Here is a 12,290-nt window from a genome sequence, read left to right on the forward strand (position 1 = left end):
TTTGAAATGGAACAAAACTAGATGCTTAAATAAAAATAGTCGCCCAGATGAGAATGTGGTTTTTAAAATGTGTTTCAGTTGCACCGCAAATAATGATTTAAATTTGATTTTAAATAATTTCGATCACCGTGATACATAAATTCTTTTTTGCATTAAGCTTCTATCACCTCGTCGTTGTTTTTCTTTCTTTTTTTTAGTGTGATTCACTCCACAATTTCAATTTATAGTGTGATAAGTATTTAAAACTATCACATTTTTAGTCAACCTAAATAAAGTGGTTATTAAAATCCATTTGATTTATTATTATTTGTTAACAGGAACTGGTTTACAGGAGGGTATTCGAGGTGCGTTCTCAAAACCCCTACTCGAGCTTGTAAGAAAAGTTTTGTTCGAGAATTAAAAATGAGAATTGAGTTTTTTAAAAAAGAATATTTTTCTCTTTAAGTTTAATCGGTGTATGATTATGTTATTAAGCGTTAAAGTTAACTTTCAAGCTATTTACATTATATTGTCAACGTTATTTTAAAATGATAAATATATTTAACGTGAGTTGCAAAAAATTGTGTTAGATACGAGATAGATCGCTATGATTCATAAAATTATTATCTCCAATAAATTGAATACTAAGTGCTTTTTGAAGAAAATAATGAATTTTACAAATGATATTTCAGAATGCAATCGATACTTTGATCGACGTCATTCTCACCAACATCTTTAACTGTGTCAAATAAATGTAAGAAATTTTTTTTCCGTCATAGTTAAGCTAAATTCGAATTTCTGTGTGATGCACTTTTAAATAAAGCTTCAGGTTGTAGTTACAATTTGTAGTACTTTAAAAATTAACTGTTGGCTATAATTTTATTTTATTTTATAACCGTCGTTGAACAGCCGAACCAAATTTGGGTTTATGTCTACTAATGTTTAACTCCGTAGCCTTGTTATTTTGAACCAACCCAATCCAGAAGACAAGGGAACTCCTGGATCAAGTATCAGGAGAAATTTGCCTTGGTGGAGGACTTTTTGAAGCTAACCGGCATTTGCGTTATATGGAGAGGAAAGCCACGAAACCCCAACACGGTTAGCCTGTGGGCAAAGAGACTCTAATCCATGATCCATCTACAACTGAGGATATTTTACATCAGCGGTGCACAGGAAACTATTTTATTTTTTTATTTTATAACCGTCGTTGAAAGCCGACCCTACTAATGTTCATATCCGTAGCCTTGTAATTTTAAACACAATCCCAAAGACAAGGGAACTGCTAGATCGAGTATTGGCTTAAATTTTGATTCGTGAAGGGCTTTTTGATGGAATTAACACGCGTTTGCTTTACATGGCGAGGAAGACCACGAGAACCTCTCACGGTTAGCCCTCTAACCCATGATCTGTCTACCACTGAGGATATTCTCGCGTCAGTACTGTGGTCGGTGCAAGCCATCTCGGAGTTCGAACCCGGTTCACCTCATTGGAAGGCGAACGCTCGATCCCCTGAGCCATCGGGGCTGAACAAGGAACTATTTTATTTAATACAACCGTCGTTGAACAGACGACCCAATTTAGGGTTTACGACTACTAATGTTCAACTCCATGGAATTGTAATTTTAAACCCATTCAGAAGACAAGAGAACTCCTGGATCGAGTATTGGGAGAAATTTTGTCTTCGTGGAGGACTTTTTGATGAAGCTCACCCGAATTTGCGTCACACGGAGAGGAAGATCTCGTGAACCTCCCACGATTAGCCTGACGGCAAGGGGACTCTAACCCATTATCCGTCGACCACTGAGGATATTTCATGTCAGCACTGTGATCGGTGCAAGCCGGATGCGGAAATCGTATCAACTGGGATTAACGTTTTGCGGCATTTTCAGAAAATAAGCAAAGACAGCGGTTGCTTTAGATAGGCTAAACTTGACCTAACAGTGACGAGTAACTGCTGAAAACTCATCAGCTATGAAAATAGTATATTATTCGCAAAAAAGGCATCATTTCGTATGACCCTACGAAAAACAGCCAAATGTAAACCTAAGAAACCAATGCCTAAAACCGAAACTGAGAGCAGGATACTTTAAATGTAGGTTACGCAGTCATATTTCTATCATCAAGGAATATTGGTTCGAACTATTTTGAAAAGCGCCTTTAACCGTTCCCTCTGCGGATCCAGAGAGAATTTCGGTCGCCGAGAGTGATGTCCTCCTCTCCTAAATTGATAGATTCCATTTATCTTCAAGATTGAAATTTGCAACCATATGCTTTTTAAAAATAAAATTATTAATTGAATAATAAATATAATTTTATTTTAAAAAAGATATTTCCGATTTTAATGAAACTACAGAAGTCTTCTTGTTGTTGTCTCTAATGCCACTTGCCAGTATCCAAACCTGCTGGAAGTCAAGCGAACTTAAGGCAGAAGGTGCGTTTCTTGTTTTCCGGTAGCGGCATCTATAATCAAGAATACATCAGTCACACACACGCGTCACAGCCTGTTAATAGGGAGGAACCATTCATCCTTCCATGTATTCATCCACAGATCGTTATTTTTACCTGAAGCAGGGAAAGACCCATCTCCAATTCAGTACCACTAGAGTTATTGATTTGCTAGGGGAACATGAAGGACTTCATGACCCGCTTCATTTAACGTTCACCAGTCACCATTACAACATAGAAATTCTTTGGCCGGCGGGGATCGAATTCACTACCCCTCGGACATAGGTCCAACCCACTGCCAACCAGGCTATTCCGGCCCACTAAAGTCATTGAGGCGTCATCGCCTAGAATAGTTGAGGTACCTGGGTCTCCTGACCCTCTTTCAGAATAATTGATGCGCTGGGCATGGCTAACAGGACTAGTCTAGCAGAACAATAGTACAATTTACATAAAATTTAAAGAGAAGTTTCAGATTAAATAAAAATTGAGATAAAAAAGGGTGAAGAGGACCTTATTAAGAGGACGTTATAGCCAATCCGAAAGAAGATCTCTGCTCAAATCGACTCACAGAGAGCCTAGGCTGATAGAGATGATAATTATGCAATGATTATGAAGAGGAGCCGGCAGGTCAAGAAGACACCCTTCTTCGAAGAGGATGATGAGAGAGAGAGAGAGAGACTACATCCTCCCCAAAACTTCCGACATCCAGGGAAGGAGAAGAGGGAGCGCATCAGGGAGGAACATAAACCACACTCGGATCTGTTTTTCCCCCTCCAGCTGGGGCGTCTTTTTCAGGACGTCCGTGCTACCCTCCAGAGAGTGTTGCATCAACAGGGGCACTGAGAAGAAGCCCCTCTTGCCCTCACAGCCACAACATGAACAGGGTGTGCATAACTGCCAACATTGAACTAAACCGCATTTGAGTTGCATGGAGAGGAAAACTTCCCACGGTTAGCCTGACGATAAGGGGACTTTAACCTGTGATCCGTCTTCCATTGAGGATATTTGAATAGGCGGAGGGTATCGCAATCCGTCTTCCATTGAGGATATCGCAAAAGTATAAAGCGTTCCGAACTTAAAAGGCTATGATACCTTTTCCGGCCAGAGATTTTTCTAAATTATTCTCACTCTCAGCAAATGTCATCCTCGCAGGAGATGCCAAACACACCTTTTGGAATAATAATTCTAACAATGTGTATCGCAAAAATCTGTTAAACAGGCCCAAAAGCACCGGCAACAGGATTGTAGCCCCCTTCCAAACACATATTCGAAAAACATATACATATGATAAGAAATACGTAAAAAATATTTTATTCTGTCCTTGTTACTCTCTATGTATAGATAGCACAGGTGTCGCTAAGATCGATGATGGTGTAAAATACGATATGAGGACGGAAAGAAATTTCTGTATGGCCTAAATTTAATGTATAGTATTGTCTACTTTGCTTATAGGCATTCCTCTACATTGCTTTCTAATTATTATTAATTACTTGTTTTTAAGGGGGAATCATTTGGTGGACACTTTAATAATTTTTTATAATTTTTGAGTTCAAATGACAATTTTGATACTAATACCAAATTAAAGGATAGGTGTCGAAATTTCGAAAAATATATACACATGTTGAGAATACACATATGAAAATATAGACACATGTTTTGCTATTTTTACTTTTGATTTAGATCTTTTTTCTTTTCTTAAAAAAATCATGGAATTCATTCAATTTAAATTACGATTTTTTTTTAAAGAAATTGTAATTACGAAAATTTCTAATGCAAAAAATACTGTTTCTTTTATCGCTTATTACTTTTTGAATTCCGATCAATCTGAAACTCTGAGATTTTGCTTACCTTCCATTTATTTAACCCTACTTCACTCCACATTAACTTTATTATTATTAATAATAATCGCATACAATCTAAAATAGTTGATTTAATAAATAATGTTCCACCATCTTTTATCTTTTTCAGAATTAAAGAAACCAAGTAAACAACTTTAGAAGCAGAAAAATAATAATCCAATAAAGAAAAAATAAATAAAGAAAGAAAACACTTTATCAAAATCATTATTGAAAAATGTGAGATTATCATTTACTCATCGCATTTTTAAAGATTCTGCAGTTGATGTATGATCTGAATTGAGAATTGATTTTTTAATTTACCCCGGCAATAGGTTAGCAGATTTTAAAAATTTGTTAACGTTGTTTTCGCAATTTTCTTAGTAAAAATGTTCAGTTTTGCTTTGCAATTAGCATTTATATTTCATTCAATTTTTGTTATGTCGTTGTGAATGATAATAAATCCAGGTTTCATAAAATATGTGTCTGACATAAAGAGTAAAAAATAAAGTTTAAAAAATCTTGTTAAAAATGGATTAAAAAAAAACACACGTAATGTAAAAAATTCAAGATAAAATTTGAACTAAAAAAAAAACATTGAAATCGAGCGAATCCCTATTGTGTAACGCAGGACTCAAAGCAACATAACTTGTCAGGCAATTCGAAGAAAACAGAAAACTTTTGAAAGGCGATTATAATATGCACTTTTGGGTTTCATTAGACAGTGATTTTCAATTAATTTTGATGTTTTTCAATCCACCTTCATCATGAACGATTAGACAATTTTGATAATCTTTTTATTTACCCTATTTAATATGATTCATATTCTTTTGATCAATCTAACTTTACATTATTTCCATGAATTTCTAAATTTCAGCAGTGGCGAAGCACGTCATTCGCTAATTTCAGAGGAAAATAAAGTTTTTTTAAATAAAAAAACGCGCCGACCGGCCTGTGTAGGGGGCAGGGAACTGTCCTTGCATCAGAAAGGTTCTGGGTTCGAATCCCGGGCAGGGTATGAATGTTCTTTCCTTCTCTGTACTATCTGTCTTCACTGTGGGAGCGACGTTGGCCCACCTAATATGGTGCCCCTGAAAGAGAGGCCAACAAAATCGCTCTGTATACGCCTGAATTGACGTATGTTAACACGGATGGGCATTGGAGAAAAAAAAATCGTTTTAAAGTTAGAAAAAAAAAGTTTTTTCTTTCTGTATTTCTAATTTCAGACGGGGCCAAACTCAATATTGACCCTTTAATTAAGTTTCAAAAGAAAATAAAGTTATTTTTTTGAAAATAACTTCAAAATTGTAAAAAAAAATTTATTTTTAAAATTACCAATTTTAGGAGACTATTTTAGCAGCTAATGTTCAAATTTCAGGAGGAGCGAAATATGTTCTTCATTCCCTCACTTAATTTTCAGACTGTTCCCTCTGCCCCACCCCTCGGATTATGACTTCATGAAGTGTTGGTCATAGCAGACAAGTATAAACCGAACAATAAAGCCTTTATTCTCCGAATAATAATGATGCCCAGCGCATGCATTAAGGCAGTGGTTCACAAACTGGAGGCGATTTCTATTCTCAATAGGGCAATGAGTATTAAAAAGGAAATAAATTAAAATAAGGATAAAATGTAAGCGAAAATAGAAATAGCAAATTTATGCGAAACCAATCATTCAGATGAAGAATTATGAATTATATAAAATAAATTAAAATATCTGAACTTACTCGCATATTTTGGGTTAAAAGAAGATCTGTCAGCCAGATTCTCTCAGAACAAAGAATTTTCTTGAATGCGGATCTCAGACGAAAATTCATATTAAACTAAAAGCACAAAGAATTCATTGTTAAAACAAATAATAGTTTTCAAATTTTAATTATGAACGCATTCAATTAAAATAAATATATCTATTACTTTAAAAAAAATAAATATAAGATAATAAGAAGAATTAAGAATAATATAATATAGAATTAATAATATAATATAGAATTAAGAATAAATATATTACAGAGGGAAGAAAGATGGCAGTCAGCATTTAGAGGGAGGGTGGCGATAAGCCAAAAAATGTAGGCGTTATTTGGCTAAAATTTCTCGTTCAGGAAATACCTTTATCAGAAAGTAGTTTTTATCAAAAGTTAATTATTTTTATTACTTAAGAATTTGAGCAAAAGGGGTCAAATATTTTCCAAAATATCAAATTTTAGAAAAATTCGTATTTTTAAAATTAGAAGAATTATTCTATGAATTTCGTTCAAAAAGATTCCAACCTTTAGACTGCCCTCCTGACCAATATATTCGGACCATAATTCCTAGATTGAAGCTACTCCCTATATTTGAACGATATTAATCCAAATGCGAAAAAGTGGACTGTTTATTCTGAGAAAATAGGCTTTCTTGTCTAATTTCGTAACTTAAGAAAATTGCTAAGAGTCTATTAATATTATAAGAAAACAGTTGTTTTCAGCTTTTCATCCTGGAAACCGCGGTTTTTTAAAGGGTATATGGAGCCCAATAAAAATTCCAAAGATAAATTTAAAAATATGTGTACATATAGAATAAACAAAAACTTTTTTGATAAAAAGATTGGCATTATATTGAAGATTGAATTACTATATATTTTTATTAAACACTGCAGATGCCGTAAAGGATATAAAATCATAAGAAAACATATTTTCCCTAGAGCTGCGTTTCCCAATTTTTTCCGGCTACAGAACTTTTAAGTGATTGATGTGGCGGAACACCGATTTAAAAAACGAGAAAAAAAATTTTGAAGTGAAGAATTGATTTTTGTTATCGTTCAAACAATAATAATTTTAAAATTATGCATAAACTAAAAATGAATAAAATAAGCTGAATTTCAGAAAAAAACAAACAAATAATACAAACATTGAAGATGGCTATTAGAGAAACACTTTTCTTTACAAATAAACAAACATTTTTTTAGTGTTAAAGGTTTATTGGAAAATATTATTGTGTTTATTATAAAAAAAAAGAAGAAAAAAAAAAACGATTGCAAGAGACTAAGGTGGTATGATTATTATTTGATTAAAAACACTTCATTGCTTTAAAATTATACTCTTATCCCGACTGGCCAGTGGACACCTGAAAAGTTTCACATTTTCTGCTAATCAAAAGACCTTTCCTCTTTGCCCTAAATGCCAACAAAACCACCAGGCATCACCTGAGCACATCTTGAACTGTTTAGGGCTGGACTGGAACGACATTCATTCCTCTCCCATTCTGGTTTCGGATTTTCTTAATGTTAACGGATTTATTGATCTGGTCTGACCCCGTCAGACCAGATGGGAATTAGCAACAACAACAACAAAATTATACTGATTTGAAATAACAGTAGGCATGTTTCACGCACTCAAAATTGGCGCTCATTTTCAAAACTTGCCAGACGCAAATGATACGAAACAAAGGCGATTTGAATTATGAAACGTTATGGGTCCAACGTAAAATGGAAGAATAAAGGTGAGAAACAAAACTGAAAGCTATTTTTTAATTTCGAGTTATTTTTTAAAACTGCGATTTTTTCAGTGACATTTTGCTTGAATAATTCAGTGGAAATAATTAAAATATTAAATAAATAATGATTTGATATAAATATAATATTAGGTTTCTAAAATTGTTACTACTTTAATTGAATTTTATTTTATAACCGTCGTTGAATAGCCGACCTATTTGTACCTCACTTCTAATGTTCAACTCCGTAGCCTTGTCATTTTGAATCCAATCCAGAAGACAAGTGAACTCCTGGATCATGTATTGGGAGAAATTTGCCTTCATAGAGGACTTTTCTATGGAACTAACCCACATTTTCGTTACATGGAGAGGAAAACCTCCCACAGTTAGCCTGACTGCAAGGGGAGTCTAATTCATGACCCGTCTACCATTGAGGATATTTTACATCAGCAAGCAGAATGTTGAATTCGTATCGACCAGCCATTGATGGGATTTGAACCCGGTTCTCTCATTGGAAGGCTCTATCCCCTGACGAATCACGACTCAATTTAATCGAATTGTCTTAACTCTCGGCCTTCCACGAAACACGTCTTTTTTCCGACGAATTTTTGACTCAAATTATAAGGAATAACCACAATTTTAAAAATACGGTCCAACAAGTTTGTTAATTTGAGACCTTGAGCTGCGAATTGTTAATTTTATTCTTTGCATCCCTTTTTCATTGCATCGAATCAGAATATATTTTCGAAGAATTAAAAAATAGTTTTGGTTATTTACTAAATTTAATATTAATTTTAACATTTTTGTCTTGTCAGATAAAATATATATATTACAAATTTCACGTATCGTTTTATATTGGAAGATGATTCTTTCTTTGTTCAAAGCCTTTTTAAATAATTTCAGAAAAATATTTTACTATTTATCAATTACTTTTGAAATTTTAAGCACATTCGAATTGGATTTTTTTTTCATTGCCTTGTGTGGAAAATGTAATTATTTCCGCATCTGCGTTGCTTAAAACTACCGATAGTTCAAATATTAATAGTTTTACAGTGCTTATTTTTTTTAATTTTACGCAATGTTTTATATTATATTTTAAATGCATCGTTCAATTAAAATTCCTAAGATCGATGGTCGCAATGCGGTATAAAAATAAATCAGTGGTCAAGTAAAGAATTCCCGCTACAGCCCGTAGTGGGTCATGGGTCATAAGACTGCACAATTTCGTGACCAACGTCATGATTGTGGTAGACACTGCGCACATGCCCCCTTTACTTTACACACCTTCTGATATCTATCGATCTGAAGCTGAGGGGGCTTCAAACCGCCTCTGGGAATCGAACCTTAGCTCTTCTCAATGACTGCCTTAGCCGGTGAGCCATCACGGCTCAAAACAGTGTTAGGAGAATTCTGATAATTTGCACCAATTTTTGCTGTTATGAACCAATCCACTTCAAATTTGTTCAAACGTTAGGAGACATTCCCGCCGGACCAAACTGTCAACTTTAAAATTACCCCCGAGCACCGATTGGGGAGCTTTTCATAGCAATAGTAGATACATATTAGATAAGGCCGGTATAGCTTGGTATGTTAGGTGCTGGACTCAGTTTTATGAAAACGAGAGTTCGAATCCAGCCGGCCGGTGAAGTAAAATGGTGACTGTTGCACGTTAAATCTGTTGGATCACGAAGTACTCCATGTTCTCATAAAAAATCAAAACCTCTGGGGGTACTCAATTGGAGATTGATGGATCTCCGGTTCAGGTCAAAATTATGATCTGTGTTTGTATGAATGGGTCCGTCCTATAAACGGGTGTGGCAGAAGTCAAACTCTTGGCCATAGTTGGCGCCACTAGAAAACAAGAACGATCCTACCCCCTCTGCCTATATGGCTGACTACAGCAACAATATATAAAATATTTATCTATCAATTCTAATAGATAAATATTTTTATAATAGCTGCATTGAGATAAAGTTGACGACCGCTCCCAGATCGAACTTTTCTATCGAAGTATTTTAAACAAAACGCTCTAGCGGAAAAGACTAGGAAGCTTTTTTAATGCAGAAGAAACAAGTTGCTGTTACGTTTTTCGGCTTTACACGTTTTCACTGTTATTTTTGAACATCTTGTGATAGATTATAGTAGAACTAAAGTAATGAACAGTGCGGAAAAAAAATAAGCAAAACACCTAGAATAACTTTTAATCTAATGACAGCATTTTTAAGTTCTTGTACTTAATAGTTCAAGGGGCTGGGGTGATCTTAAATCTGTTAATTAGTTAGTGCAGATGAGTTACGAAATCAGATACAAACACGTATTTTCTCTGAATAACACTTTTTCTACCGATTATGATTATTGCCTCCCAAAATAAAGGGGATTGCTGGAAAATAGAGTCCCAAAGTTTGGTATGGAGATCTCCTTATTGCTAATTTTGCGTATTTCGTCCTAAAACGTTTTAAGAAAATAAAATAAAATTTAATTAATAGTATGAAAAGAAAGACAAGTGCACATCGAATGTTCTTCAGCCACCTGAAAATGGCGTCAAATGATTTCAGTCGGCACTGATTATCTGGCATATGTGATGAAAACAATCGATTTTGCAGCAAAAAGCATTTTCATTTTTCGTTGATGCTGTTGTCGTAGGCAAATGGTGCGATTGTTATTGTTTTTCAGTGGCGCCATCTATGGCCAAGAATTTGACTTCATCCACACCCATACGTCCCACCCGTTTACAGGGTGAATTCATTCATTCTTCCACACATCGTAATTTTCACCTGAGCCAGAGAACGATCAATCCCCAATTCAGTACCCTCAGAGGTATAATTTTTTATGGGAACACGGAGGACTTTACAACTCGATAGATTTAACGTGCACACGTCACCATTTACAACAAAGGGAGTTTTCGGATGGCTACATTCGAACTCCCGTTCTCATGAATGTGGGTCCAGCATCCTGTCAACAAGGTTCATTTACCGTTACAACACCGGTACTGTAAAAAAATGCATGGAAATTTTCTGCAAAAATTATAGCAATTTTTTACAATGTGCTAGTTGCAAACTCAAAAAAACTTTTTGAAACACTTAATACATTAAATAATTCATTGGATTCCACAAATAAGAAACACACTCTCATCAAGTTCTAAAAATCTTACTATTTTTACGAAAGAACACGCACCTATAAAGTTGTTAAAACCAGTGTAAAGGTTTCATTACTTAAAAAGAAGCTCATTTAAGAGCATTTAAATATATTTTAAATTCATTCACGCTTACAATTAAACTGAAGCTCGTATGAATGCAATAAGTAAGCGGTAAGTATAAATTGAATGTTTTGTGTAAAATGTGTGTGTGTGTTTTTTTTTTACTCTTAAGTTACATAAATTCAATTTTCAACCTGTCAGGTTATATATTTCCTAAATCGTTGGTCTAACTGAGAAAGTTTTCGTGATTTTCTTCTCTTTGTAACAAGGTACAAGGTAGTTTTACTGAAATAGTTTCTCATTGATAAAAAATTGCACCATCAGAAAGGTTCCTAATTTTACATTAAAATCGAAAATCTTCTTTTTAGTTTTCTATTCAACGATGGTATTACAAAAACAATCAATTCTTCTTTTTTAATTTTTAGAATATCGTTTTAAATGGCAATTTATTTTATTTCACGTTAAATTTATTTCATGTTAGATTTAAAATGTCTTTAACTCCAGATTTTTAGTTTATCCGGTGATTCTTTTAAAAATTTCATTTTTAGTGCTCTATTTTTTTTTGAAAAAAGATAAAATTGATGAATCCCAAAAAATATTCCTTATTTTTATTTCCTTACTTTTTGCTTTAGCAGAATATTTTTTTTAAGAGAAATAAAATTTTATTCACACATTTCATTCTTTATTGTATTTAATATTTATTTTCAGTAGCAAATTATTGTAGATTTATAGTTTCTCCCTAACCCAGGAGTAGAATTATATCTAATGTTCGGCTACAAAATTCATTGCAAATGTTGTATATGGATTATGAGATCGGTCGAACCATAGAGGGTTTTCTTCATTATTATGCTGCCATTGCAAGTTTTCCAATGGAAACAAACAGTAACTTTTCTTTTCTTCGTTGTAATCAAAATCAGAAAGTGTTAAACATTGGTTGCCACGAATTTAGGGTCAACACCGAAGATAAAATAATCATAGCATTTTTACATACAGTTCAGTTAAATTCTAACAATAATAATCATTGCAATGTTCTATATTTTAATAAATAAAAACTTTATTATTATTTTTTTTATTAAAAGTGTAAGTTTAATTGAAACCAGGGGGAAATAAACAGAATTCTATCACCTTTGTTACGTGCAAATTTACAACAAAATCTATGCATTATTTTTTAAAATATTAAATAAGAGTAAAACTTGATCAGGCTCTAATTTTCCTGAAATTGGCGTAGTTTTTTTAGATTTTGGTAACCCTTTAAGATGACGTTGAATCCCGTTCAAAACAAACTAATTCAAATTTGAATGCGAAATAAGTGACCTAAAAATTCAAATTAATTTTTTTAAAAGTTTATCCTATATATTTAATAGGTT

The sequence above is a fragment of the Parasteatoda tepidariorum genome, chromosome 5 (genome assembly GCF_982258835.1).
Source record: "Parasteatoda tepidariorum strain Cologne lab strain chromosome 5, Ptep-v5.0, whole genome shotgun sequence".
Taxonomy (NCBI): domain Eukaryota; kingdom Metazoa; phylum Arthropoda; class Arachnida; order Araneae; family Theridiidae; genus Parasteatoda; species Parasteatoda tepidariorum.